Source organism: Epinephelus lanceolatus, chromosome 23 (genome assembly GCF_041903045.1).
Source record: "Epinephelus lanceolatus isolate andai-2023 chromosome 23, ASM4190304v1, whole genome shotgun sequence".
In the NCBI taxonomy this organism is placed as follows: domain Eukaryota; kingdom Metazoa; phylum Chordata; class Actinopteri; order Perciformes; family Serranidae; genus Epinephelus; species Epinephelus lanceolatus.
This window is the reverse complement of record NC_135756.1, coordinates 2057502-2085174: the sequence shown is the minus strand read 5'-3', so window position 1 is coordinate 2085174 and position 27673 is coordinate 2057502. Positions and strand designations below refer to the sequence as shown.

The 27673-nt window shown below is 43.0% G+C and overlaps 2 protein-coding genes across 3 annotated transcripts in view; one reads left to right on the top strand and one right to left on the bottom strand.

Annotated features, from left to right (window-relative positions):
• LOC117249267 (plexin-B2-like) overlaps window positions 1-27673 on the top strand; it is a 266340-nt gene that overhangs the window by 63709 nt on the left and 174958 nt on the right. For both annotated transcript variants that reach the window (XM_033614805.2, XM_033614804.2), the window contains exon 2: window positions 18510-18567. The gene's annotated coding sequence lies outside the window, so the exon portion shown is untranslated. The remainder of the gene's footprint in view (window positions 1-18509; window positions 18568-27673) is intronic.
• ncaph2 (non-SMC condensin II complex, subunit H2) overlaps window positions 1-27673 on the bottom strand; it is a 302512-nt gene that overhangs the window by 120376 nt on the left and 154463 nt on the right. The gene's annotated exons all lie outside the window — the stretch shown is intronic.

Below are 27673 nucleotides of genomic sequence, written 5' to 3'. Positions count from 1 at the left end.
GCCGTTTTGCCGGCAAGCTGCGAGTGTTTAGACACACAGAGCCGGATTGGCGAGTTGATCCAAGGTGCCCAATTTTCCTCCTCGTAGGGTAGACATATTGGTGGAACCCTTTTAGTTTAAACAGACCGAGGCGGCCTTCTGCAACAGGAGGGGCTGCTGATGACTTGTGGGAGGAGCTGTTGATGACGCCACACGTGTGATCCACTGGCGGTGGATAAACAGGAAACAGCTGATAGCAGGAATTAGCGAGCAGCTAGTAGCAAGAGGGAAACACAAACCTGACAGACACTGTAAAGATGAGCAACTGGGGAGACAAGGAATTGTGCGCCCTCCTTGTCCTCGCAAACGAAGAGGCCGATGGGAACCAGAGGCCAAGCATTGATTGCCAGTTTCTCAAAACAGTTGCCAGTGGCCACCTGGCAACTGTTGCTGTCCAGCATTGCAATTTGAATTTCTTTTCAGGTTTTGGTCTTTTAATGCCTCCACACTGGTGACAGCTGTGGCTGAAGGAATTATGTTTTTGGGCTGTCCGTCCCGTCATTTTGAACACCATATCTCAACAACGCCTCAAAGGACTTTCTTGAAATTTGGTACAAACGTCCACTTGGACTCAACAAAGAACTGATTAGGTTTTGGTGGTCATAGGGTAACGGTCAAAGTCACAGTGACATCATCATGTTTTAGCGTCATATCTCAGGAACATTTGAAGCTGTGCAAGAGTTGTAGCTGTGAGGCAGTTTCTGTCACTGCAAGAATACTTAAAACTATGGAACATATATAAATAATCAGGTGCAGACTGGTTTACAGTTCAGGACATGGTCTCTGTGTCTCTGTGTGTCCCTGATTTGTCCCGTGATTCCATCAAACTGAGCAGGAAACCTTGTAAAGCCACAGTAAAACCTTGGAGAACACATTAATGTCAGAAAGATTAAACACAGAGAGACGTTACAGTGAGCGTTCGTCCAGGCTGCTTCTCCCTCTCAGTTTAGCTTGTGTTGTTTAAGTTGCAACTCTTCCTTCCTGTTGACCTCTGGGTGAGTCCCCTGTGAGGGGTAAATGACTCCTCAGAGGACGGCTGGTCAGTTTGTGGTATTTACAGCAGAGTTTTTATAAACTGAAGCTTTCTGCTGGATCCTGACAGGACGCAGTGACAGTTCAACGTGCCAGCTGTGAGTTATCACTGCTTATCTCCTGTTAGAGTTTGTTCAAGGGTTCAGATGTTTCCTTACAGACTGGGGGGGGGTTCTATCAGCTGTGTCTCTACTTGTTCAATTAGAGGAGCAGAATAAGTCAAAACTGGAGACAAATTGTTGAGACTCCACACTTAAATGATTTTTGCCAAAATGTGTTTCCAAGTAAACTTTAGAACTGTGTCGTTGCATTTTTGTTTCTGCAGACGAGACAGATAGTTGAGTCGGTGCAGACGCTCAGCAGAAAGCTGCTGTGTTTATGACTCACTCACTTCCTGTCTGAGAACATTTGTCAATAAATTCTGATTTACAGTCGAACACATTCAGATATGTGTGTGTCGTCTTTTTCAAGAGCTCTGGCTCTGTTTTAACCGTGTGCCCAGCAGGGCTGCACCGGATGATGCCAGTCCAATCAGATTTAGCTGTTTGATACGAATATTCAACAGTTTTTTGTTGTTGTTTTTTACATGTGAAGTTTTAAAGTTTGAACAGGGCTCAGCATAACGTCCAGTGTGACAGCAGCATTCATGTGATGTAGTTAACAAGCTAATGGCGCTAATGATGGATTGGTAATATGGAAATGAAACACTAGATATCAGAGACTGTTGTATTAAGTATCTTGAGAAGATAATGTTACATTGGAGCCTTATGGTGCAGAGTTTCTCCTCCTCTGTGCCGCTGCATCACGTCTGCAGCTGACTGCACCAAAGAGTAACATGAAAGTCAAGAGCGCTCACTCTGCAGCAAAATCTGGGGACCAAAACGTTCCCAGAGGTTCACTGCACAGCACACTGGAAGAATAAAGAAGTGCTCATCTAGGAGCAGTCTCGGTCGACTGAGGGTCTCTGACTGTCGATTCAAATCTCAAATTTCAAGGCACTGCCACAGTGAACACAAGAGACTGGTGTTTTAATTAGTAGTTTAGCTGTGGTTGAGATTAAGGAGAGTTTCTAACTATTTATTTCCCTGATGTTTGAACTGAAGTTTAAACTCAGATCTCAAAGTAAGAAAACACTCAGAAAACAGAAGGATTTATTCTGTAAAGTTCAACATCGTCTGAGAAAATATGGCACATAAGAGCCATGTAAAGTCTTTCATCACATTTTACATAAGCATCTAACGTTTCCAGAAAACAATATTCTCGGGCTGCTCGATTATGGAAGAAATCCTAATCAGGATTATTTTGGTCAAAATTGAAATCTCAATTATGCAAACGATTATATTTTGACTTTGAAAACATGCTGTATTTATTATTTATTGCCCAAAGACTTTGTAACAGAGGACATGTTGAAGTACAAGGAGGTTTCTCAAATGCCTGTTCTAGTAAACATAGTTAAGTGTACTTAAAAAAATGCACAGAGACAAAATAAAGGCCTTGTGGTCTCGTGCAAATAGTACAGCAGATTCGCTCATTTCGCTCAGTGCACTGCCACAACATTTGACATTTCCCCTGATAACTTTCAAAATGCCTTTTAAAAACAAAAACTGCAAATGGTAGAAAATAAGACAAATAGAACACCAGCTGTTGTGGTGCACTCATGCAGTATCTCTAAAATGGCCAATGAATAAAATAAAGAGCTGGAAAATAAAATCAGCCGTAGTAAAACTTAAATTAGTCTGAAATAAATTCTCTCAGGTTTTCGTGCACTGCCACAATATACTGCATGTATCTAACTTTTTGTAAGAAACACTGAATGATTCCAGACAGGATCATCACAGACAGACAAAATGGTTCGGGTGTGTGCTTCCACAGACTTCAGATCACGTTACATGACACTCGTCATTCGACTCGTACATTGACTTTCCAAGATGGCGGCAGCAGGCAGTTCAGTGTAGGTCAGTAATACAGTTGTAAACAATCTTTTTAAATAAACTCTCTGTTAACCTCAGAAGTTCTCGATGCTTTTGGTTTGATGTTAGGACCTGTCGCAGTTAGAACTGACAGTGGTTGTTGATATTTTGATGTTTTGTTGATGACAAAATCTCCAGGCGTCCGTGACGGAAAATTAAGCTACCAAAAATCATTTACCCTCGATTTCATTAATTTTGAAATCGTTTGACCGCAAATTTGTAATCACGATCACCGGATGATTAATTGCACAGCCTCACATTATTCTTTAGGAAATGTGCCCAGTTATTACAACAGCCTTAACTCTGGGTGAACACAGCGGCATAAAATAATAGAGGTGGGGATTACACTGATACAGCAAAGTACTGTGTGGCGGTATTGTATCGTCACAAACAGCCAAGTATTGATTTTGTTTTTACTATATAAACGATTAATATTACAAATACAAAATAAACTTTAGGTAGCCTACGAGAATAATACAATCAGTTGCTTTTTCAGTTCACTGTTTTGTCTCTGAAGTGAGATGAACATACAGTTTTCCTTCAGGGACATAATTTATTAATTTACAGTTTAAAAAAGGTAATAAATAACAATACATTTTATCACAATACCCAGCATATTGCAACATATTTAAAATCACAGTTATATTGTATTGTGACTTCAGGATCGGGATCCTCTGCTGATCTCCACCCAGTTTAATGTAATTTATTTTAAATTGTTTAATTTAGTTTAAAAAGAAAACCATCGAGGGTGGCAGCGTTTAGTCGACTTGTGGGTTAATCACTAACATCCCTCGTTGACATGAGATGAGCAATTATTGATTAAGGGGGAGTTCAGGTGTTGCAGCAGCACGGGGACAGAAATATCTGCAAGTACATAAAGAAAAGTACAAAGAAATTAAAAGTGAATATTATGATATAAAAATAAGAATATAAATAAACTATACAAAAGCAATTAAACTCATACTTTAGGTAAACATACAGTACATAAAGAAGTATTTGTTGTTTCTGCCACTAAAACCACAAATAAAACATATTTTTGCTCTTTATTTCAGATTAAAATGGTTCAGTTCAGTGAAGATGTCACCACAGAGAACCAGTGTCGTAATATTAATCTCATATCCAACATATCAGAGGTGTAAAACAGTTCCAGGCTTCATGTCTATATTTGTATTTTTCCATCCGACTCTCTGACTCTCACTTTTTTTTTCAGCGTCACAGAAAATCAATATCACCTTGTGGAAAGTTGTGGACTGTAATGACATTAGTTTGCTGCCCGAACACTCGTCTCTGTCTTCATGTGAACATGAGACCTGGTGCCTGATAAACCAGTTAGAGCTGTGAGGCTGCATTATGTTCTCTAACAGCTCTCCTGCTGTACTCCTCGTGTGTCGGAGACGTGTTCGGGTTTATCGCTGGACTGCAGACCGTCAGAGTACAGGAAGGAGACACTGTGCGGCGTTTCTGTCCTGTATGAAGCAACGACTGTGTTTGTGGACTGATGGGTAATTCAGGATTATTGTGGGGATGTGTTGATCAGTTTGTGCAGAGGAAACCTGAGTGGTGCCTTCATGAGGTCAGGTGAGGTCAGAGACACGTTGAGAACCAAATGAGAGTGAGCCAAAACAACGAGCTGAAAGACGCTAAAGCTCTGTGATGATGATGATGATGATGATGCTCTGTGGGTTTGTCCCTGTGTCTCTTGTGTCATCTTGTTGATGTGAAACTATGTGTTCAGCTCAGCTCTAAGTTTTATTTGGAGTGTTGTGTTGCTCACAGCGTTGCGACACAGATACCACAGAGTGAAGTGGCGGCCTGTGGCTCGGTCCATGTGGTCACAATATCCTGAGTCCTGATACCATCTGTTATCTGTGCTACTTATCATTCCTCCGCTCCGTCCATATTTCCCCCGTGTTCTCCACCCTCAGCTATCGGAAAGATCTGAATACAAACACAGATAACTGGAGAATATTCCAGGCTTCTCTACAAATACCAAGTTGTTTTAGAGACTGTGGAGCCGCTGCAGATACCAGGTGTTCTCACAGTTAGAAAGTTTCAGAAGAATTTAACTGTCAGTGAAGTTACATTCAGCCCAGTCGCCACAAGAAAATGTTGCACATTTCTGCAAACCACAGATACACAGTACATTTCATATGTATCACATCAACATTTCCAAAGTGACATATGAGCTGACTGTCATCAGGAGGTGGAGGGGATGGTGGATGTTGAGACGTCTGCCGAGCTGCAGACCACTGTTCTTCACCAACAAACAGCTAAACCTGCTGTTTTTTTAACAAGCTGCCGCCGCTTTTAGAGTGTCAGGAAAGACGTTATTTTTAATTGAGACATTTCTGTGTTTCCAGCCGGGACAGTGCCACAAAAAGCCGTTGTTTTTTAGGGAGGCGTCACTGCATTACCAGCAGTTTTTAAGGTACCAAAGGTGGGTTTTTCTTAGTGAATGATCGCTGTGTTAGCAGGGGATACTGCTAAAGTGGTTGTCTTTTATGGAGACATTGCTGCATTTCCAGCGTTTTTTTAGGCACCATGGGTGTTTTTGAGTGATTTGTCACTGTGTTTCCAGCGGGGATAATGGTATCAAAAGCGTTTGTTTTTTACAGAGACATGGCTGCATTTCTAGCCAGGATAAAGCCTCAACAAAAGTTTTTTTACCGAGACATCACTGTGTTTACAGCTGGGATAGTGCCAGAAAAAACTATTGTCTTTTAGGAAGGCATTGCTGTTTCCAGCAGTTTTTAAGGTACCAAAGGTGGGTTTTTCTTAGTGACTGATCGCTGTGTTAACCGGGGATACTGCCATGAAAAGTGGTTGTCTTTTACTGAGACACTGCTGCATTACTTTGTTAGGCACCAGCATTGTGTGTTTTTGTCACTGTGTTTCCAGCGAGGATAATGGCATCAAAAGGGGTCAGAGACATCGCTGCATTTCCAGCCGGCTAGTGCCACAAAACGTGGATGTATTTTACCAACACATTGCTGCATTTCTAGCCAGAATAAAGCCATGATGAAAGTGTTTTTTTACCGAGACAAAACTGCCTCTACAGCTGGGATAGTGCCACAAAAAGCTGTTGTTTCTAAGAGAGGCATTGCTGCATTTCTAGCAGTTTTTAAGGTACTAAAGGTGGGTTCTCCTTAGTGACCCATGGCTGTGTTAACAGGGGATGGTGACACATTAAGCAGTTGTTTTTCATCGAGACATCGCTGTATTTCCAGCCAACATAGTGCCTTGAAAAGCAGATGTTTGTTACCAACACATGACTGCATTTCTAGCCAGGGTAATGCCATGATAAAAGTTTTTTTTTTTTGCTCAGAAATCACTGCATTTCAAGTGTGTGTCCAGTTGAGGAATTTGTCACTGTAGTTCCTGGTGAGATTGTGGCACCAAAACCATCTCTTTCTAGCTATGACCAAGTAGGATTTGTGCAGAAACAAAACCACAGTGTCGTTGAAATGTAACGTGTAAATATCTCCACAGGGGTTGGGTAACATTCTCGGCACTTTTAAGGGTATTGATTTAATTCGGTCAGTACTACTGAGTACCGATTCATGTTAATCCATCCCTGTCAAATGTCGGTACCTGAGAGGGTTTAGACGAGAGGCAGAAGTGCTCCGACGCTAGCGATGGAGCTCTGTGGAGCCGTTGGGTTCAACTTCAGACAGGAGGCGGAAGCGCTCTGAAGCTGGGAAGCTGCCCACGGAGCTTCTTGGCCGCTCCGCCAGCTTCTAGTGTCCACTACATAATGACATACAAATATTACATGTTTGCAGAAACATACAGTGGCGACATTTTTGTCTGGAGATCAGGTTGTCACACTGACTGTAGTGCAGAGGAAGTCTGGCAGTTTATTCTGAATTGTTTTGGTGCTGGAAAACTGGTGTTTGCAACCAGAAATAAGCAGCGCATTTGGCTTCAGTCTCAGTGGTGTGTGTGTGTGTGTGTGTGTGTGTGTGTGGTTTTGCTGAACCAGGATGAGCTGCTGCTCTCAGAGCTCTTCAAAGAGCTGCCATAAAACCTCTGGATCTTAATCGGATGCTGTTCAGACTCCACATTATAATTACATCCAAACACACTTCTGTCTGCACACTCCTACACAGGGGAGGTGTGCGTGTGTGTGTGGTTGTGTGTGTGTGTGTGTGTGTGTGTGTGTGTGTGTGTATGTGTGTGTGTGTTGGGTGGAGGGTGGTCGTCCTTTGTTGTGTACAGTGGATGTTTCTTTGGGAGGTTTTTTTAAGCTGCGTGTTTTATCACGTTAACATTGTGTTTGGACTGTTGATGTTTGTGTGATGCTGGTTTGATATTTACACAGATGTGTGTGTAAGTGTGTGCATGTGTGTGTGTGTGTGTGTGTGTGTGTGTGTGTGTGTGTGTGTGCGGCTTATCTCTTCTGTGCTCTTCTCACCAAGTTTCTTTGGTCTCAATTGGATGTGAAAGGAAATCCCATGTCTGCAAGGCTTCCACCACAGGCACAGACCTGTGTGTGGTGTGTGTGTTCAGAGTGTGTGTGTGTGTGTGTGTGTGTGTGTGTGTGTAAAGCCTTTACCATGCCACAGTGGATTAACCACACAGTGTGCGCAGCATTAACAGTGAATCTGTGCAGGAGCATGAAGCAGAGGCAGACGGAGGGAGGACAGACAGACAGACGTTCAGACAGACAGACAGACAGACAGACGTTCAGACAGACAGACAGACAGACAGACAGACGTTCAGACAGACAGATGAACAGAAAAAGCTTTTAATTGTAAAACAACAAATTCTGCTCAGAGACAAAGGCGTGAGCGGCGTAGTTAATTAATCCTTTCTTCATAAACGCTGATTACTGGAGCCTCAGAGTGTGTTTTTCAGGGAGCAGCAACATTTCTGCGCAGTGTGTTTCAGATAAGGTTGATCACTTTGGAAACGCTGGCAGCACAAAGACTTTATAAGTCTTATTATAATAGATGATTTTAGTTCTAACCCTGTCGATAGCTGACAGATCAGGCCGCTGTTTAAAGGAGCACTCCGCTCTAAATCTTTGAGCACCTGTGATAAACTGCTGCTGGAGCTCTGCAGGTAGAAGAAGGAGATCGTCCAGCGTGTCGTGGAGAGTTTGGAACAAACTGAACACATATTAACATTAAATGTTCACATTTATAGAAGCAGGAACCAGAGAATGATTTTCTTCACTTAAAGACGTCATAAAATCAAAATAGATGTTTAAGGTTTATAAATTGTGTGTTTACATACGTGTTACACTGATGCTCACTCAGTATCTGGCCCAGCAATGACAAATCAAAGTTGTTGTGCAGGTACTCTTAATGATATTTTAGTTTGTCACGTCCTGGAAACAATAAACATGTTTGACTCCTCCTGCACTCTGAGCCTTGTACTAATTCATCCAATGAAACATGTTCTTGGATTGTTAAGCCCCTCCCCCATGACTGTAAATTCTGCTAGTTACCGAGCGGTGTGCAGGACCGACCAGCTTTCTTGCAGTCGTAGCTGTGTTTTTGGTGGAGCTAACTCCAAGTGTTAACGCCAATAATGCTTTTAGATAAGTCCTGTTTTACTCTGTGTGCTAACGTCCCGACAGGAAATATCTAAAAGCCTGGGGTGTTGTTGTCGTACAGTTTCCATGGCAACAGATCGGTCTGTGCTCCTATTGGTCAAAGTGACGGCTGTGACGGGAGAAGGCGTGGAAGACGAAAGGAAAATCAAACATGCTAGACTTTCTGTTGGGACGTAGTGAGGCGTCCCAGACGTGGCATCGGTTGTCGTCGACTATGACACACTACACAGGATGAAACGATTGATTATCATGCACATCTTGGTGGCCAAGATGGCAGCGTCCATGACGTCAAACATGACGCACCAGTAAAAAAAAAACACAGAGAGGCATCCCAGCTGCAGAGCCGTGTGCACAGCTCGTTCTGCTGGCACCAAGAGAGCAGTCGATCACCTGTTTTTAGCAGGTGTTCTTGCATTTTAAAAAATCTTGCGTACACTACATGTCTCAGGTTCTGTTTGTGCTGCAAGTTCTGATCATCTGTCAGTCGTACAGGATCCTTCAGACTGACGTCAGCCTGACCAGAAACTCTACACAAACAGTCAGGGAGTCTTCACAGGACAGTTTACACATAAATACTTAGTGGTTTAGGTCCCGTTTATACGTCAACAATTTCAACTGAAAACAGTAAACTTTAGTTGTGTTTTGGCCGATCGTTTACACGACAGCGGCTTTTTGGGCGCCTGAAAACGCAACATTTTGAAAACCAGAGTGCAATTTTTTGGAAACAGCAGCGTCTCCGTTGTCATGTAAACTTGCAATATGTGGTTCCTCTGAAAACGGAGACTTTTCGCACATGCTCATTACGGTTCCAGTCACTAGGCATGTGCGAGAAAGTCAACCATCACAGCAATAATGGCGGACTCCCGAGCTCTGTTTGTGCTGCTCACCCTGTTGAATTTATCAACGCTTCTCCAGCAAAGTGTAGATTTACTGTAGCAACTCCACCTCGTCGTCCATCCAGACAAACGTTCGTGCAGTTGCCATTTTGTTTGTTTATACATCATCGCTCTGTAGAAGGATGCACGTGTGTTGCACACCGCCACCTACTGGCCTGGCATGTATACTACAGCGTTTTTGGTCATTTTTGCGGATCCATGTGCACGACCATTGTTATCAAAACGAGAAATGACTTCATTTTCAGCGGTCTTCGTGTAAACATGGCCTTAGTTTTTAAGCACCGTCTGTAGTGTGTAATAAAACTACGTTTTCAAAACTGTGAGATACAGAAATTTGTCTCTGAATGGTCACACTGATACTTCTTCTTCTTCTTCTTTGATCAGATAAGGTTTGATTTACTACGACTCTGTGCTTCACTTTATTCTGGATCCTGAATTTCTTTGAGTTCCAACAAAACTGAAGACATGATGTTGATAATGTGAGAAACAGTGATGGGCATTTTCCTATCAGCGTGCATTTGATGTCTCATTTTGTAGGAGAAATCAAACTTGTAGAAAATACAGTGTTGTATTGTTGGTTTGTTAGTGTACGCAACATTTTAGCTGCGTTACCTAACAGCAGTTATGTAAAATAACAACACAATCTGCTCTCACATCAAATTTGTCCTTTTTGGTGGAAAAATTTGACAGTTTCCAAAACAGCTGCCATGATTTTCCTCTGACAGCTCAGTGAGGAAGATGTTCGTGCCAAAAGAGTTCACACTGACATTTGGGTTTAAAAAAAACCCAAACTGTCGATCATCCTCAGCTCAGCGTGCTCGAGACGGACGTCTGTCTGCTGCGAAGTTTAGACTCAGAGTCTTGCCAAAACCTCGTTGGAAAAAAAGTGAAATTAGTGTCCTGGTTTTGGAAGAAAACTTTGTGATGAGTGGAGTCAGATGAGAATAAATCAGTGGCAGGTGGACGGTGGATCTGGACCACACACTGATACTGGTTGAACTGGGTCAGCAGATAACCAGTCCCCCCAGTGCGGCGGCTGGTTATGTAACGTGTGATCCGAACATGAGCTCAGCACACAGCCTTGTTTCAGGATGTTTCATCATTAGTTGCACATTGTGATGCTGCTCTTACCTCAACCTGGCAGCCGCTCGCCTCCTCCCGCTGCTCAATGAGGCGGCGACTCCACGCCACTCATTAAAGCTTTCAGCTCGCCGTAGCACCATGCGCTCATTGCTGGCGTTCCTCAGATAAGAAGCAGCCAGCAAAACTGATTTACAAGACTCCTGTCCTCCCTCTCTACCTCCGTCTGTGTGTTTGAGAAAGTGTAATAAACTCTCATGAAATACTCGGCCAGCAAAAACACATCATCCTGCAAATCACATCACAGCGTTCAGCGCTCGTTCTCCATCTGTCAGACACTGCTCTGTGTGTGTGTGTGTGTGTGTGTGTGTGTGTGTGGTATACATGCAGGTCACACTCATGTTGGACCTAAATCTTTTCCAGGGTGTGTGTTGTGTTTCCTTCACTCCCATCTCATCACCCTCCTCTCCTCAGCAGCAGACATTTGACACCAGCATCGATACAGCAGGGAGGGAATTCCAAGAATGCTCCGTTAACTCCTTCTTTTATTGGATTTCTCCCCACCAGGCGTTTTCCAGAGCGTCCTCACACAGTAACTCAACACCGAGCTGACGAGGGTTCAATACGCTGACCTCTGCTGGTGGGAACTGTGGCCACACCCAGCTGTGATGTCATTGTGACCTGGGCCACACCCTGAGGGCACTTTGACATCACTGGCAGAAACAAAAGGTCTTGGAACAGTTAGAGGAAGTGTCCACCAAAGCCACCGTGTATTTACGCTGTGCAGCAGTCACCGGCAGTGTGACGACGCACTGGGGCTGAACTCTGCAGCTGGTTGGGCGTTTTCTGTCCGAGCACTGAGAGCTGAATAATGTTGAACTTCGGGTGAAGACGCTGCGCTTGTCATCGTCACTTCTGCTTGTCGGAGGGACAAATACCACAAAGACAAACCGTCACATCTGACATGTTCAGGTGCTGAACAACAACAGTGGAGGAGAAATATGATGATATATTCTGTATATATTATGTTTCCTGTCATGAACCTGCACAAACCGGCAAGTCCGTCCTCTCCTCCGGCTTCTTCACCCTTCCCTTCGTCCAGAGCAGGTCCTCGACCTTGTGCCGACATATTTGCTTCCACGAATATTTCGGGCATTTCCAGAGGAGCAGATTGTCGACATGGGGCTTTAAAGAAGTCCTAATTTATGATTCTTACTGTACGTTCACACCAACAACGACCAGAGCTTCCAAAATGGCGGAAGAGCCTGGCGACTTGGGCGACCTGGTCGTCAGTCGCATGTCTTGGCTGGCCAAAGCAACCAGAGCGGGCCGGAAGGGAGTTAAAACTTGTTTAACTTTATGGTAATGAGCTCTGGCACTGTTCGGCCACAACCAATCGAAATGCTAACGTGCTTCGATGAAGCGGGTCCCAGAGAACAAGCCATGTAACTTTGGTTCCTACAGCACACTTGTTCCCACAATGGATATTAGGGCCCGACTGATATTGATTTTTTGGGGGGGCCGATGCCGATTCCGATATTACGGAATAAAAAAATCTGATAACCGATATATCGGCCGATTAAATTTTTACGTTTTTCAATTTAAAACCCCCGAAATACCTGCTTTTGATGGCTTAAATATAGTTCAAACACTCATTACAAAGATATAAATTGAAGGAAGAACATTTTACTATTTTCAAATACTTTTATTATCAGAAATTGTGTGGAACAAGCAGCATATGAACAATTTGAACACAAAATAAATCGGTTGGGCCCTAATGGATATTGAGAAGTTGATCACTTGCGTTGGCGCCCACTCAGTCCTTTATAATGTGTCGCTGTTTGGTTCCAAAGACCAAAATAAAAAGAACGAGGCTTGGGACGGCGTCGCGGAGGTAGTTGGTTGGTCTGGTGAGTTTTTAGTGTGTGACGTAGCATGCAAGTCTTCCTTGCTTGGTTTGAATGGGATGACATACGTTTTCTGTTTTCATTGACCAAACAATTTTCTGTTGGCCAACTATGAGCTTTATGACTGGACAACAGCAAGCAGCAACTATGCTGCTTTCAAGCCAGTAGTCGCTTTGCAGCTCCTTTGAACTGACAAGCACGATCGAACATTCGATCATCCACAAGAGACTTTGCCTCTTTGGAAGCTACTGGTTTGAACGTACAGTCAGGACGGGGGCAGCAGTCCAGTCATCACAGGAAAATGTTGGCATCGTACGTTTCTGCAAACCACACATTGTTTCATACGTATCATCTCAACATTTCTAACGTGACGTAGTACCTGAGCTGACTTTGTCATCAGGACCATCCTCTACTGACCAATCAGACTGCAGGGTTTCTAGCTCCACCTTTTAGTACCAGATCTGTGTGCTAGGTACCCCAACAGAGGGGGGACCAAACATGGGGACGCTAAGGAACGCTGACAGATCTGACTCGTCTCGTCCTGCGATTGGCTCAGCTGCAAGATGGCGGTTTAAATGATATAAACTTATTCAGTTCATGGTGTTACTCCATAAAGCCGAATTTGAACATGTTGGTTTATTCGGCGCTCCTCTCTCTGTGCACCTCTCAGCAGCTCCCTCCAGAACATTTTGTTCCTCTCACAAAGTCCAGTCAGTTGTTAAAAGGAACGAGGGGACAGTTGGAGGGATTTTAACACGTTCACTCTCTAATTAACTGGATATTATTCATCCATCCATCCAACCACCTGCCAGTCCATCCTGCCTCCATCATCCAGCGGTGAATACACCCTCTGTATCTCAGCACACTGTGTCCTCGGGACTCAACCAGTCTCTATATCTCACTACTGAAATCATTTGTAAAGAACAAGCAGAGTTTGTGTTGAAGAGACGCAGACGAGAGAAAGTTTTGAGTTTTTCATTTGGAGCTGAATCCAAATGAGGAGATAAAGACTGTGACAGTAATTTCTCTCCTTTATTAAACGCTCTCTAACAGAGGACAGGATGACAAGATAATTAGCTCTTTGAGATCTTTACTGTCATCATTTCATGTAATGAACTTGGTCTCCTCCTCCTCTCAAACACCCCTTCACAAAGAGCACCAAAGCTTTGTAGCTCCAGAGAGAAGAGCTGGAGGAGGTGGAGGAGTGAGCGCTCTTTTCTTTTAGTGCACATTTAATGATTTTATGATGCTGCTCTCGCCTGCGAAAGATCGCTGACAACCGGCAGCAACAGGTGGAGGGAGGCAGGTGGTGACATGCAGACAGCTACCGACTAATCTGAGAACAGTTGAGACTGAAAAACATGCAGGTCTGAGATCAGCTGTGGAGTCAGACTGCAAAGTGCTTCATAACCAAAAAGAAGAATTTGAATGGTGTTACGAAAACAACAGCGAACTCATAAAGGTTTTAATACGACGGGAGTTTGATGGTCTCACCTCTTCTTTCCTGGTTTGAACTCCTGATTCTTGATCGTAACTCCGACTGACAGCACATCAGGGAGAGAGTTACAGCGACACAACATCCTGTTAAAACAGTCCTTTCAGCTTGGATTAATTCTTATGAAAGACTCTTTTGATCTGAGGACCCTTACAGACAAAAGGAGTATGAATCATTTGTAGGGTAATTGAGGAACGGACACATAATTTGAAGCAGACGACAACCTGCTTTATACATCTGAAGAACTTTTATAAAAGAAAATGAACTGCTTGGCAACCAGACCAGGCCTCTATTTGAGACAGGTCAAAATGTGTAGCCACCATGCAAACACTTAGGCTGTTCTCGATAAACAGGATGTGAATGGTTGCCATGTTTCATCAAAGATTACAGAGCAGAGAAACGCTGTGTCGAACTCTCTCCGTGTGAAACAAGTCTCTGCCAAACAGGTCTAAAAAGGAGGAGCAGTCTGAGTTCTCCAGAGTTCACTTGTTTCTTTTTGTCATATTATAATGTATTTTGTTATAGAGGGTTTGCACGTGACGACACAGCAAGCGGAGGTCACTGCGGTCACGCCCGCTGAGTGGCAGAAAGACAAAGACGAGTGGCAGCGTTAGCTTGAATGCCGCCAAAACTTAAAAACGATGTCAAAAATGGGGAAGGGATCTGTTGTACGATAGATTGTACAAACAGGTTTGTCGAGCAGTCGGAGCTGTCTTTTTACAGGCTACTGACAGTATTAGTGAATGTCAGTGTTAGCTATGAACAAGGCATGCCTGACAATAGCTAACTCACAGTTTATATATACATACATACATACATAGCTGTCTACAGACAACCAGAATATCCATTGGTGTTCTCGTCACTTTAATGCTGCCAACAAATCCGGCCTTGAAGAACGACCAAGCGTCGAGTCTTTTGGATCCTTTCAGGCTTTGCATTGTGCATTTTCCCAGCGTTGAAATCAGGTACATATAAATGTCAGGATACCTGATTCCAGGCCACACGTCAATGTCCATGGACCACTTGTTCTTTGGTAGCTCGTACGGATCATTGATCATCTGATAATCCATACTTTTCCTGGTCTCGCTGTGTCTACTGCTACACTCCGCCATGTTGAGGGAGGTTTGTTTTGCCACTCAGTCCGACAGAGAGGGGTGTGTCCCGGGGGGGAGTGACGTAAACGCATACCCTCTATAAGTGGGACAGAGCTGATAGGTGACGGGTTCCACCTAAGATGGCGGTGCATGGATCTGGTGTGGTATCACAGTTATATACCTCTGAAAAGCACTTAGAAATATCTGAGCAGAACTTGTTAAACTTGGGGAAAGACCAAGAGAGGTGGCCCAAGGTGCCCTCTAGTGATTTACATTCTATGATTATGAGCTGTGGATCAGTAGATTGTAATCTCTGGATGTTTGTTTGAAAGACCCATGAATAGAGAATTGTATTAAGCAGGCTGGCAGATAGAAACTGGAAGTTTTGAATGAGGGGTGGGGTGAGACATAATTTCCATCTAGCCGTTTGCTGACCATAGATGACTTAGTGTTCTGCCAACACATTCTCATTCCAGCTCGTCAGATACCGTCGCTTAGTCAGTGACCTACTCGTCTAAATATGGTGCTCTGCTATCATCTTGTTCACGATAATACCGGCGTAATTTTTGATATAAAATATTAATAGGGGTGTAACGGTACACAAAAATCTCGGTTTGGTACGTACCTCGGTACACAAGTCACGGTTCGGTTTTTTTCGGTACAGTAATGAAAAAATAGACAACTATTAAATATCTTGTACTTTATTGGTAACCTTATTAAAACATACCACCACAGCAGTTAACTCTTTTTACACAATTTTTGAATGAAACATATATATATAAAATCCTGCTTTTTCACATTGTTTGAATGAAAAATAGAAATATAAATTTCTGCTTAAACAATTTTACTCACATAAAATAAAAAGTATAGTGCAGCTGGTCAGCTTTAAAGCCTGCTCAGATTCAGTTTATGGCGTTGGTTATTTCTTTAGCGCAATGGTCAGGAAAACGCTCTTTCTTTTTAAATGATGACGATATCGTAGTTTGCACCAGATTGATTTTTCTAGTCGTGCCGGTTAACGTTCAAACTCGGGTGGTGTCGCTTTAGATGCGTTCGCATGTTAGACGTGTTTCCAAGTTCTGCAGAGTCGGCACACTGCTTTTGTCTTGTCAACTTGTTTATTTCCATCTTCGTATTTTACCCTGAAACCAAAGTGTTCCCAAACGGAGGACTTAAGGTTTGCGGGTGGGTCTTCAGGTTCGTCAGGCTCACTTGCCATGTTGTCAAAATGTGAGAATGCGCTGCACAAAGTGAAAGCGGAGATTTACGGGACTCGGTCCGTCACTCAATTATGTCCGTCAGGGAACTCGATATTTTAAATGGTTTGGCTCACAAAAACCGAATTAAAATAAAACAAAATAAAATAAAATAATATCCTGCGCCCAATAATTCGGTACAGGGTCGTGCCGAACTGAAAGTCGTGTACCGAACGGTTTGACACAATTACATGTACCGTTACAGCCCTAAATATTAATAATTCATGCAGTGATACTTATGAAATTTCAACTTGTTGACATACTGACGTGACACTGTTACCCATGGCAACAACAAGCAAGTAGAGTTGTACCGATACCGATACCAGTATCGAAAATGCCTCCGATACTGCCTAAAATGTGGTATCGGTATCGGCGAGTACAGCCTATGACCAATCTGATACCACATAATGCCTCACGTCATTACACATATGCACGCTACAGGCAAACGAAACAGAAACGGAGCGGAGTTTAAAAAGCATTCTGCTGTAGCCTTTAAAATGTCTTTTTTACCAAATTGTGTGGCTGCACTTTAACCTGTGTCTTGATCTGTGTCAACACTGGATAATTATAATAATAATAATAATAATAATAAAGTTTTATGGCATTCATTCTACTATTATGTATTTATTTTTTAATATTTTACACAGAGTTTTAGGAGTTGAGACATACAACAGTTCATATCCCATCCATTTTTATTTTATGCGCTGGTATCGGATCGGTACTCTGTATCGGCAGATACCTAAGGTTCAGGGATCGGAATCGGTATCGGGAAGGAAAAAGTGGTATCTGTACATCTCTACAAGCAAGGCTGAAAGTGAGATGATGATGGACTCCTTGGTGGTTCCAAAAAGAGGAGCAGCTTCAGTAGTGTGGAATAAACTGTGGCGTCCTGAATGTTTTACTTCTCTTAGCGCTCAGAGGGAACTCATTCAGCGGCTCCTCTGGCAGCAGCTCAGCGTCACCTGTTCATCTATATATATAGATCCCAGGGGACATTTGTTTAAAATGTGTAATTAGTGGTAGATTTGATTTAGTTGAACTATTAATATTGTAACAGAATCTGAATCTCACTCTGAGTTACTGTTGTTGTTCACAAACTAAAGAAACGAGAGATCATTTTAGTTTTTACTGAATATTTGAAGCAAACTGTGAAACTAGATCACTGATTTGTTGTGATTTTTTCTTCTTAAATTAATACTAAAATATTTTTTACTAATCTGTCATATCGTCAAAAATACCCTGAAATATCCTGGTATTATTTTAGGGACCATGTCTACCGTAATATTTTCTGAGACAGTTATTGTAATGTAAATCTCATGCAGCAGCAGCAGCCCTACTTACAGTCCATCCGTTTTCTGTACGCTGTGTGTTGCTGATGGAAGACATGAACCAGACGTGTCACATCAGGTCCTTGATCAGATACTTACCCGCTGTGTTTGCTGTTGGATCTAAGGTGCACAGTTTAATGAATGTATAATGGTCCTACATGTGAGGAAGCTGGATTTAGACCATGAAGCAGGTTGAATCAGTGTTACAGTGAGCGGTGTTAATCTGAGGCCGACCTTCCTCCAGCCTGTGGAGTTGAACCCTTCTGACTCATGGATGATGACTGGTGGTGGAGGAGGTTGATTAGTTTGGTCCAGATTACATGGACCACTGATTGAGTCACAAGAAAAGTTGAGTGTTTCCTCCATTAACTGTAATTAGCATCTGTGTGAGTGTGTGTGTGTGTGTCCTACTTTGAAGCAGAGACGGTGTGTGTGTGGGCGTTGTCTCCTCTAAAGTTCACTTCCTATACGTCTCCTCAGATTTGAGCTGTTTCTCTGCATAACGAACCTTCAGACGGCGGTTTGTACCTCGTGGCTCCAGATTTCCGTGTTTTAACTCTAATTGACCGCTCGGGCTGATGCAACGCTCGCCAAACCTCACGGGAGGATCCTCCGAGTGAAGCTCAGATCTCATTTACAGCCAGCAGTCATGTTTTAATGTTCACACTCTGAATGTGTGTCTGTGTTCTGCATCACTGTTAATAAAGTTGGAGATGTAAACCTTTGGCTGGTTACTGCAGGGTCGCTGTGAAGAGGAAGTTTAAATAAAGTTTGAAGGATTTCTTATTTATGGTGAAGCTGAATGGAACCAGACCGATAAATAATGAATGTGTCTTCTGTGTTTTGTTTCAGGAGAGGAGACAGAGGAGGTTCATGTCATCAGAGTTCAACTGACCTCAACACTGAACAGGTGAGTGGTCAGTACTCTCCTCTCAGATCTTGATTTTCTAAAGTCCACTTCAGACCAAACATTGATGACGAGACGAGGTGAAACAGACGGCTGCTGTCAACACTCCATTCTGTAAGGTTGTAAAAAGCTGGTGGTTGACAGGAAGTGACCACTATGAGACGGCGTATCATCTCTAGTCAACAACTCTCTATTTACGCTCTCATTTTCAAAGCATTTTTTTGGAGTATTTTTATGCCTCCATGTTGGTGACAGCTGTCGCTGGAAGTATTATATTTTTGGGTTGTTCATCCGTCTGTCTGTCCGTCCCATTCCTGTGAATACGATATCTCAAGAATGCCATGGGGAAATTTAAAAACATTTGGCACAAACGTCCACTTGGACTCAAAGATGAACTGATTAGATTTTAGTGATTTTAGATTCCATCTCATTCTTGTAAACACGATATTTCAAGAACACTTTAAGTGAATTTCTTTAAATTTGGCACAAACGTCCACTTGGACTGAAGAATAAGTTGTTTTCCTCTGATGTTAGTCAGTTACCTTGTGTGATGATGAAACCATCGTGCAGAGATCATCACAGATTAAAGCTTAATACACAACAAACTGCACAAATTTAAACAATTATTATTCAGCTTATTTAATATCATATTGTCCCTTAAATGTGCATCTGAGTCCATCCAACAACAACAACTTCCCTCTGGTCAGTTTTCTGTGGTGTAATGAGGATCTGAGCCTCGCGGGGCCGTTTGTATGGTGTGTTGTTTTATTGTTAAACTCGTCCTGCTTCTCTTCCTATAGGCTGCGTCATATAAAATTCCCATAAAACCAGTTCATTAAACTGGAGCTGCTGTGTCAACACATAACATCGCAGAACTGTTTCCTAATTATTTGGCCTCATAACACACACACACACACACACTGTACTTCTCTGCTTTGTGTGTGTCTGTGTGTGTGTGTGTGTGTGTGTATAAACGCATGGGAGGCTGTCTGGCTGATAAAGAGCAAACAGGAAGGAGAGTCTGATAATTCCACTGATACAGGAAGTAGTTCTGCCGTAATAATAATAAAGCTTTTATTGAACTGTGTTGATGTTTATCACAAACCGCCTTCAGAACAATTGCCGGCTGAATATTAATATTTAACAGTGTAAACAGTGTTACTGTGTGTGTCTGCTGTTTCCTGCAGTGAACTGTTTGAACTGGGAAGTGTCCAGTCAGCAGGTTTACTTTGTACTGGTGGGGCTCCAGTCACAGTTTGGGCTGAGGATTAAATCCTGATGCTGAAGGTCTGGTTAGATTTAACATCGACTTCTCACATCAGACAGCTCTTTATTTAAATCAGGGCTGAACAGTAATGATAACTTGTTTTGCTGTTCGTCCGTACGTCTGTTCCTTGTGAATCTCAAGAACACATGAGGGAATTTCTTCAAGTACAAACACTCACTTGGACTCAACATGAACTGATTAGTTTTTGCTGGTCAGAGGTCAAGGTCATTGTGACCTTGGCTGTCTCATTCTCATGAATGAGACTGAGGGAATTTCTCAGTTTTTGGACTCAACCAGTCACAGAGGCAGGCGGATAAAAAGGTTTAAAAGAGAACTGGGAAAGCTTTAAAGTCACCCTTAACTTTATTATCAGATCATTTTGTCAAATGTTGGTTCTGTTCTTGAGGTTAAATTATTCTAAAATGTTCCAACGTGGTTGGTTTTAATGGATGTTTGTTAGTATTTGCGTATTAAACTATCACCTTAACAGCACCATGAAGGTAAAATACCCATCAGCCACAGAACTGCTTCCTCCTGAAGCCTGGTCTCTATCCACTATGTGATGTTGGGCTGCTGTCCCATCAGCTGTCTACCCATGTTAGGTCATTAAAACATTATTGAAATCAGTATCCTCAGCTGACCATAGATGACATCTCAGGGTTTTCCCTGCCTATCTAAGACAAAGGCGGGCCGCATGGGTGATTTTGGCCGCTGCCTTGGTTAAAGCATGTGTGTGTGTGTGTGCATGGGGGCGTTCAGATGTAGCGTCTTTTGCGCTCACAACCCAAAGCGACGCCGTAGCGGCGCGCATTCAATGCTACGTGCTTGTTTTTTCATCTGGCGCACAGCTCCACAGACCTGCCTCTCCCTCCGGTGTTGTGTCACATCCTGGTTCCCCCTCGGGCTGTGTCTCTCCTACTGTTTCCCACGGAGCTCTGCCCCGTTTGAAAGGCGAAGGAAGACAAAAGACGTCGCCTCCAAGATGTAGAATGTGTATTATAGAAGAGAAACACACATTTCAGGGCCGCTGACTCATCAGAACAGACATGTCCTGTGATTTTCAGCCTCCTTTCATATTTAACAGAGGGGGGACAATACCTGACAGTAATATTCTCAGCTGTCAGGATGTGCCTGCTGTAAAGGGTAAATATAATCAGAGAAGGCTGAAAATCACAGGCCTTTGCCACCTTGGTCTCGAAAAGACCCAGGGCTCTTGAACCCCGTCAACATCAGTTTTGGATGTTCAGAGAAGGCGTGGCAGTTTGCCTGCTACATGCAATGTCTGTTTTCAAAATACACTTCAGTTTTCAGAGGAAATGTGAAGTTTGTGCTTGTTAAATGTCTTTTTCAAAATAAAGTTAGACCTTAGAATTAGAAAAAGCCTTTGATTTCAGGTTGACTTCCTGCGGTTTAGGAAACAGAAGAATGTGGTTAGGTTTAGAGTAGTCTCGCCACCAGACAATCAGAGATCTCCGCCTTCTGATAGTCTGGGGACACTCCTTTCTAAAGTGTGTTTAACACACCAGCGAAAACGGCCGGCAACAAAGCAACGCCTCTTGCATTTTTGAAAAGGACACGCCTCCTCGGAAATGTGCGCTCCCCCTTTTCTCGTCCGCAAGGAAACAAACACACAGAGAGCTTGAAAATGGATGCCGAGAGATTAAACTCCATTTTATCAAACGTGTGCTCATCCGTGAAGAAAATAGTTTTTCCAGCGGATGTCTTAGTTACAACATGATTGAGCTAACTGGAGTAGTTTCATGTCGTATCCGACAACGGGAGGCTTTTAACAGATGACGTCCTCATGTTAGCTTTGCTGCTGCTGTTAGCTGTCCCTGTCAGCTGCAGCCACTGATGCTTTCTAGACATCGTGATTTCCCAAAACTGAATAAATACCACACATAGCAACACAAAACTGCTTTGCTAGCTCAATCATGTTGTAACTAAGATATCCGCTGGAAAAGATATTTTTTTCACGGACGGTTAGCCCAGCTAAACGTGCACACAGAAATAGTAATGTTTGTTCAATCATTGTGTTTATAGACTTTACAAACATCGGATTAGTCTAAACGGTGATACAGTGATGTGAAAAATGTGATATATAGGCTATATATATATATATATATATATATATATATAGCTAAAAGCTCTGCTGGTTTTCTACCCGAAGTATTTGTAAACAACAAGGCGATTCCCTCTAACGTTATAGTCCGGCCGGACGGATGAGTCATGGCCTTGTAAAAGATTATGTTTGTTTCTTTTAGTTGGTGAGAATGTGTCGCCGCAAACGCGACAAACATCCACTGAACTTTGACGGCGTTTTCTGCGAGCACGGCTGAGCCATTTTGTACCGCTGCACGTGTTTCTAGTGGGACTATGTTTACGAGCACAAGAGTTCAGCGAGCCACCGAAGGACCGCCCTGCAGATTTACTATTGGTTCTGCAACGTAGGGAGTTTTTTTAAACTCTGAAATTGTATCCGCCCATCTAAACACAAAATCAGGGAGAAAGTCATCAGTCTTTAGTTAAGCAAAGCGTCTAAAGACTGACTTGTGAGTCTAGGTTTAGAGAAAACATCATGTTTGCCTTAAAGAAAGTCCGGTTGTCACTGATGTTATGTCACATGACATGTGTCAGCGAAGCCAACCCGGTCTCACTTAGAAGTTGTTGAATACCAGCGTGTGGTCATTGACTTCCAGTGTCAGACACCGACACAAAAAGCTGACCTTCATGAAAGAAACGTGGCGATATCTTTGCCGTGGCTCTAACGCGGTGGTCCTACGTCACACAGTCAGAGAGGTTCAAGGATGGTCGTTGTCACGGTCTGTGATCAAATTCTGACAGTGTGGCTGCTGTCACCACCTACGTCTACTGACCAACCAATAGAAATGCAGCATGAAATGATGCACTGATCAGTGCCACGATGCTAAATGCTAGTAGATGCTAATAAATACACTTTGAGCTCTCGTTGCAAAACTGGCCTCTTTTCCCGCCCAGGACCGCGTCCACATTCTCCTCCTCTTCTTCAACACATAAATGCCGCTGTAGAAGGGCTTCATTTATTTTTTCATTTTTCTCTGACCTCTACAGCGGTGCAGACGGGTGGTGCACGCTGATGAGGTCCTGGTCTTGCATATTGACGTCAATGGACGAATGTCATAGCCTATGATTCAGTCAGCACTGTCAGAATGTGACGTTCTGTGAAGTCCATTTTTATCATACATGAGTTTAAATGTTATTTTCCATCCATCCAGCGTGTACTGTACGTACCTACATAAGTAGTTTCATATTTTCTGAGACAAAGTTTTGACAAACACGTCTTAAATCTCAGTGCACTCACACACACACACACACACACACACACACACACTGAGCTTCTCCCACCTTCCTGTGGGAGGTGTTGCAGGAAAACTGAGGTTTATTTTGCAGGAGGAAGTGGAGTGTGTTTGCATCTTTGTGTGTCCATGTGGGTGTTTGTGTGTCTCAGAGGGGAGCTGCAGCTGTGAAGGCTGGCTCCAAAAATGTGAACTCCACTCGCACACTCAACACACGAGAGACGACTGACAGTATTACTGTCAACACGTGTAACAACAGTTCCTCCGCTGCTCCAGAACACTCTCTCCCATTTTAAAGATCCAGACAGAGTGTCACAGCTTTAAGGCGTCATCTGTGAACACGCACACTGCTGTGGACGGATTATTTGGTCCAGCACACAGACAAGACTCAAACTGAATTATTGCAGATTTACAGGAAGACTGAACGCGACTCGAGAGCTTCTCAAATCATCACCTGCACAGGAGCTTTTTCCTCCTACGTTTGTTATGATCTGCAGAGAATTAGTGGGACGCTGGAGCTGTTGTCACACGCTGGCATTATGACAGTAATTATTAAAGGGACAGTTCAGAGTTTTTGAAGTGGGATCGTATGAGGTACTGATCCAGAGTCAGTGTGTTACCTTCAGTACATGTCAGTCAGCAGGCTGGAGTCCAACATGGAAGCTCAGCAATGTACTGCTGTGGACGGGTCAGCAACAAAATGTAGTTTAGTCACCTTTAAAAAAGCCCCAGCTGAGGAAAATCAATATCATTTAGTGTACACTGTACTGAGAGTATTTCCACAGCTTTAATATCAGACTGTGATTTCCAACTGGAAATTGAAGTCATTATATTGATGTCTTCAGAGCAAGACTCCACTGAGAGAGAGTGATTTAACATCACTGTACACAGAAGCTGCTTTTGCGCTGCGTCGGATACCCACTGTGGAAAGGGTTAAAATATTTACATATATAGATACATGGGTGGGCAGCAGCTGAAACCAAACATATACTTTTTACTCTCCAGAATAAAACAAATGAAAAGATGTGCAGTGTATGTGTAATATTTTGACATCTACACTCACTGGCCACTTTATTAGGGACACCTTGCTGGTACCAGGTGGGACCCCCTTTTGATTATCTGTTTGGTCTTTGAAACGTCCACAATCCAAATATATTCAGTTTACTGTCACAGAGGAGGAAAGAAACCAGAAAATATTCAAATAAACATTTTGACTTACTTTTTAATAATTGCTGCTGTCATGAGCATTGACATAAAGGGTTAAATAAACACACTGAACTGGACTGAAGCAGCTGAGCAACAACAAATAATCAGTGATGAAGCTTTTGTGCATGAGGACGACCACAAATGAATTATCACACCCCAAACACCAAAACTAAAAACACAACAATCCTCCATAAAACCAAACCTGTTCCAACCCTGAGATGCAGCTCCAGTCTCTGCACATCCACCTGATGTTTTAAAACCTCTAATATCCCGTCATTATTCCACCGCAGAGCTTCATGTTTGCACAGGCCTCATTTAACCAAAAGCGTTCTCACTTTCCTCTGAGCTCCAAATTTTCCCTGCAGGAGTGATTGTGTTTCTCTGAGACTGACTGACTGTCAAAAGAAAGCAGTGGTGTTCGTGCTGCGTCCAGCAGAGACAGATGAACGACACCGTTCCTGGTTAGACTGATGTGAAATCCAAAATATTCTGAATTGATTAAAGTCTTCAGCCGCAGACAGCCGACAGAGGCCTTTCTATATATCAATAATTATTATGTTTCATTACAACTGGGATCTTATTTTGAAGTTTAAGTAATTATTTTTATTAGTTCTGATAACTCAACAAAATAATTACAGAAAACTGTGAAAACTACATCAATACCTACATCGACAGACTTTTTTGGAAAGAGACTTTTTGATGAACATCTCGTCAGGCGAGTTTCTGGGTTTGTGTCTGTGATGCTGTTAGCCTGAAGGTGAGTCCTCATCGTTTCTCTTTTCAAAGTAAAATATGACTCACTGTTATTTGGCCAACATTGGTCCCGTGGTGAGAATGTCACAGAAACAATGCGTCACCTTAGAACTGTAATCTGACACGACTCACTGGGTGCGGTTACATGATGGCTTCTCATTGGAATGAAATAAATCTGAATGAAATCATTCTGAATTAAAGTCTTTCCAGGTAGTTTACATGAGAAATATTCATTCCAAATGAGGGTTTACACGGAGATCAGTTTAATCGCCTTTATTCAGGTCCGCGCAAGGTTTGTGGCAGGGAAGGTTTCTGATTGGATAGGGGGCGGGGCGGATGTTACGTGTTTACGTTTACCGGAAGAAAACACTGTAGTCCTCGCTCCGGATAACAAGATGCTTGACGACGCCGTTCTTAGTGCCTTTTTCAGGCTTGTTTTGCTTATATTCTCGAAGCAGCAGTACGACAACAACCTTGTTCTGCTAATGCTTCGTCTGTTGAGGAGGAGAAGGGAGGTAGAAGGTCGAAGAAGGGAGGTAGAAGACCGTGCTTTTAGAAGCTGCCATCTTGTCACGTGTGTGCTATATACGTCATGGCGCCAGAAGGGCAAGGAAACGAGCATGCGCAGAAAGACCGGAATGAACTTAAAGAGGAATGAGTGTATACAAGTGTGAGAAATTCTTTCATTCGGAATTAGAAACGGAATATTCCAGCCCCTTACATCGGATTGAATTTTCAATCACATTGGCCGTTTTCATTCTGAATTAGGTGTTTACAAGTTCATTTTTAATAGGAATGAACTTTCATTCCGAATGAAAAGGGAATTAAACTGTCCACGTAAACACACTCAATTAGTGAATGTAGAGTCTGTAGGCAAACCCCGGAGATCTTGCCTCCGGAAGAAGAGCGGAAGAGCCCTGGTTTCCGGTTGTAGGCTGTTTGTAGTCCAAGTGATATTGACCAATCACGTTTGAGCCGGCTGCAGTTGTTGCCAGGTTAAACGCTCTGTGCGGTGAACTAAAGAGGCGGAACATAATTGGCGTCACTGCAAACTCTGAATCCATCGCAATGGTTCAGCATATTTACTTATATATAACTGGAAGTCGGAAACGGAAATTCTCCTTCTCCGCCCAAATCAAACCGGAATGCCAAAAAATCGGGGGTCTGTCCCCATCGGCTGTATCACCGTCTGCCGTAAGTCAGACGCCAAATACAGCCGATGGGTTCCGAGAATGCCACTCAATAACATAGTATGAGGTGTTTTTTAAGCTATATGCATTTTTGGACTTATGTTTATATTATATATATATTATATATTATATTTAGAAAACAAAAAGGTTCATGTCATTTATGCCATTTGGAACGTCAAACTTTGAAGCTCCGAACGAAGACCAGATCGATGTTGATTCAGATCTGCCTCCAGGGCCTGGGTCCAAACACAACGTGCTCCCCGTGATCCTGTGGACGCCGCCATTGTTGTTGTTGCTTGCCGGCTTGTCAGTGTTGCCAGGTCTTGGGAGAGAAATAAGCAACCGGGGCTATGGAAACAAGCCCAAAAGAAGTGACGGATATATATAGAGGAAGGTGACGTTTAGAAACAAGCCCAAAGTCGCAGCTAATAAGCAGACCTGGCAACCCTGCGGCTCATCCTACTCACATTTCTTCCCTCCTCCTGCGTGCTGATGTGGGACGTATCCCGCCTCTCATTGGCTGATGCTCTTTGTCAGTCGTGTCACACTTCTCCAGTTTTCTAGCATGGCAGATATCCAGTCCCAGTCACAGACGAGGGGGCGACTTGCTCGTAGGCTTGTTCACACATGAGGACTCGTCGTGGCAGATTATCTGCCGACTCACCTCCGACCCAAGGTGGCTCTCAAGATCCTCTGTGACGTCAAAATCACGGTGAAAATCGTGTGATGTGAACTAGGCTTTAGACAAAAGTTTTAATCAGCTTAAAATACTGTAAATGATCTTGTAGGTCCTTTGAAACACTCAGTTATTTGGTGTGGATTATATTTCTCTGCACCGTTAGCTGGAGCTCCAGAGCTTCAGAGAGATGATGTCTAACACAAAATATTTACTGAGAGTCACATTAAATCTCAGACTGTGTTTCAGTGTGACGCACAGCGCATACATGACAGACCTGACTTCAAGCACCTCATTACTCCTTAATATATACTGGATATAGTCTGAATATTGTATCGAATATATATAATTTAGATTATCATTGAATGATGCATGAAGCGACTGTATGTGAATTCAGACAGAGCGATGCCGGAGGTGACAGATGCATGGAGAATAAATACATCAAGAATTAGACAGGGCCCAGCAGGAGGAGGCTGACAGATGAATGGACGGAGGTAAAGAAAGTGTGTCTATACGTACGTACAGACTCGTCTAATGATTTGAATGTATCAGGTTCGTACAATGACAGGTTGATTACGTTGGCCTTTGCGGTGGCGAATGTGATCGTGTGTGTCGCTCCCAAGAACTCGTCCCCGTCTGTAAATGTGCTGATGCACTTCTTCTTCAGCGGGAGAAAAAAAGT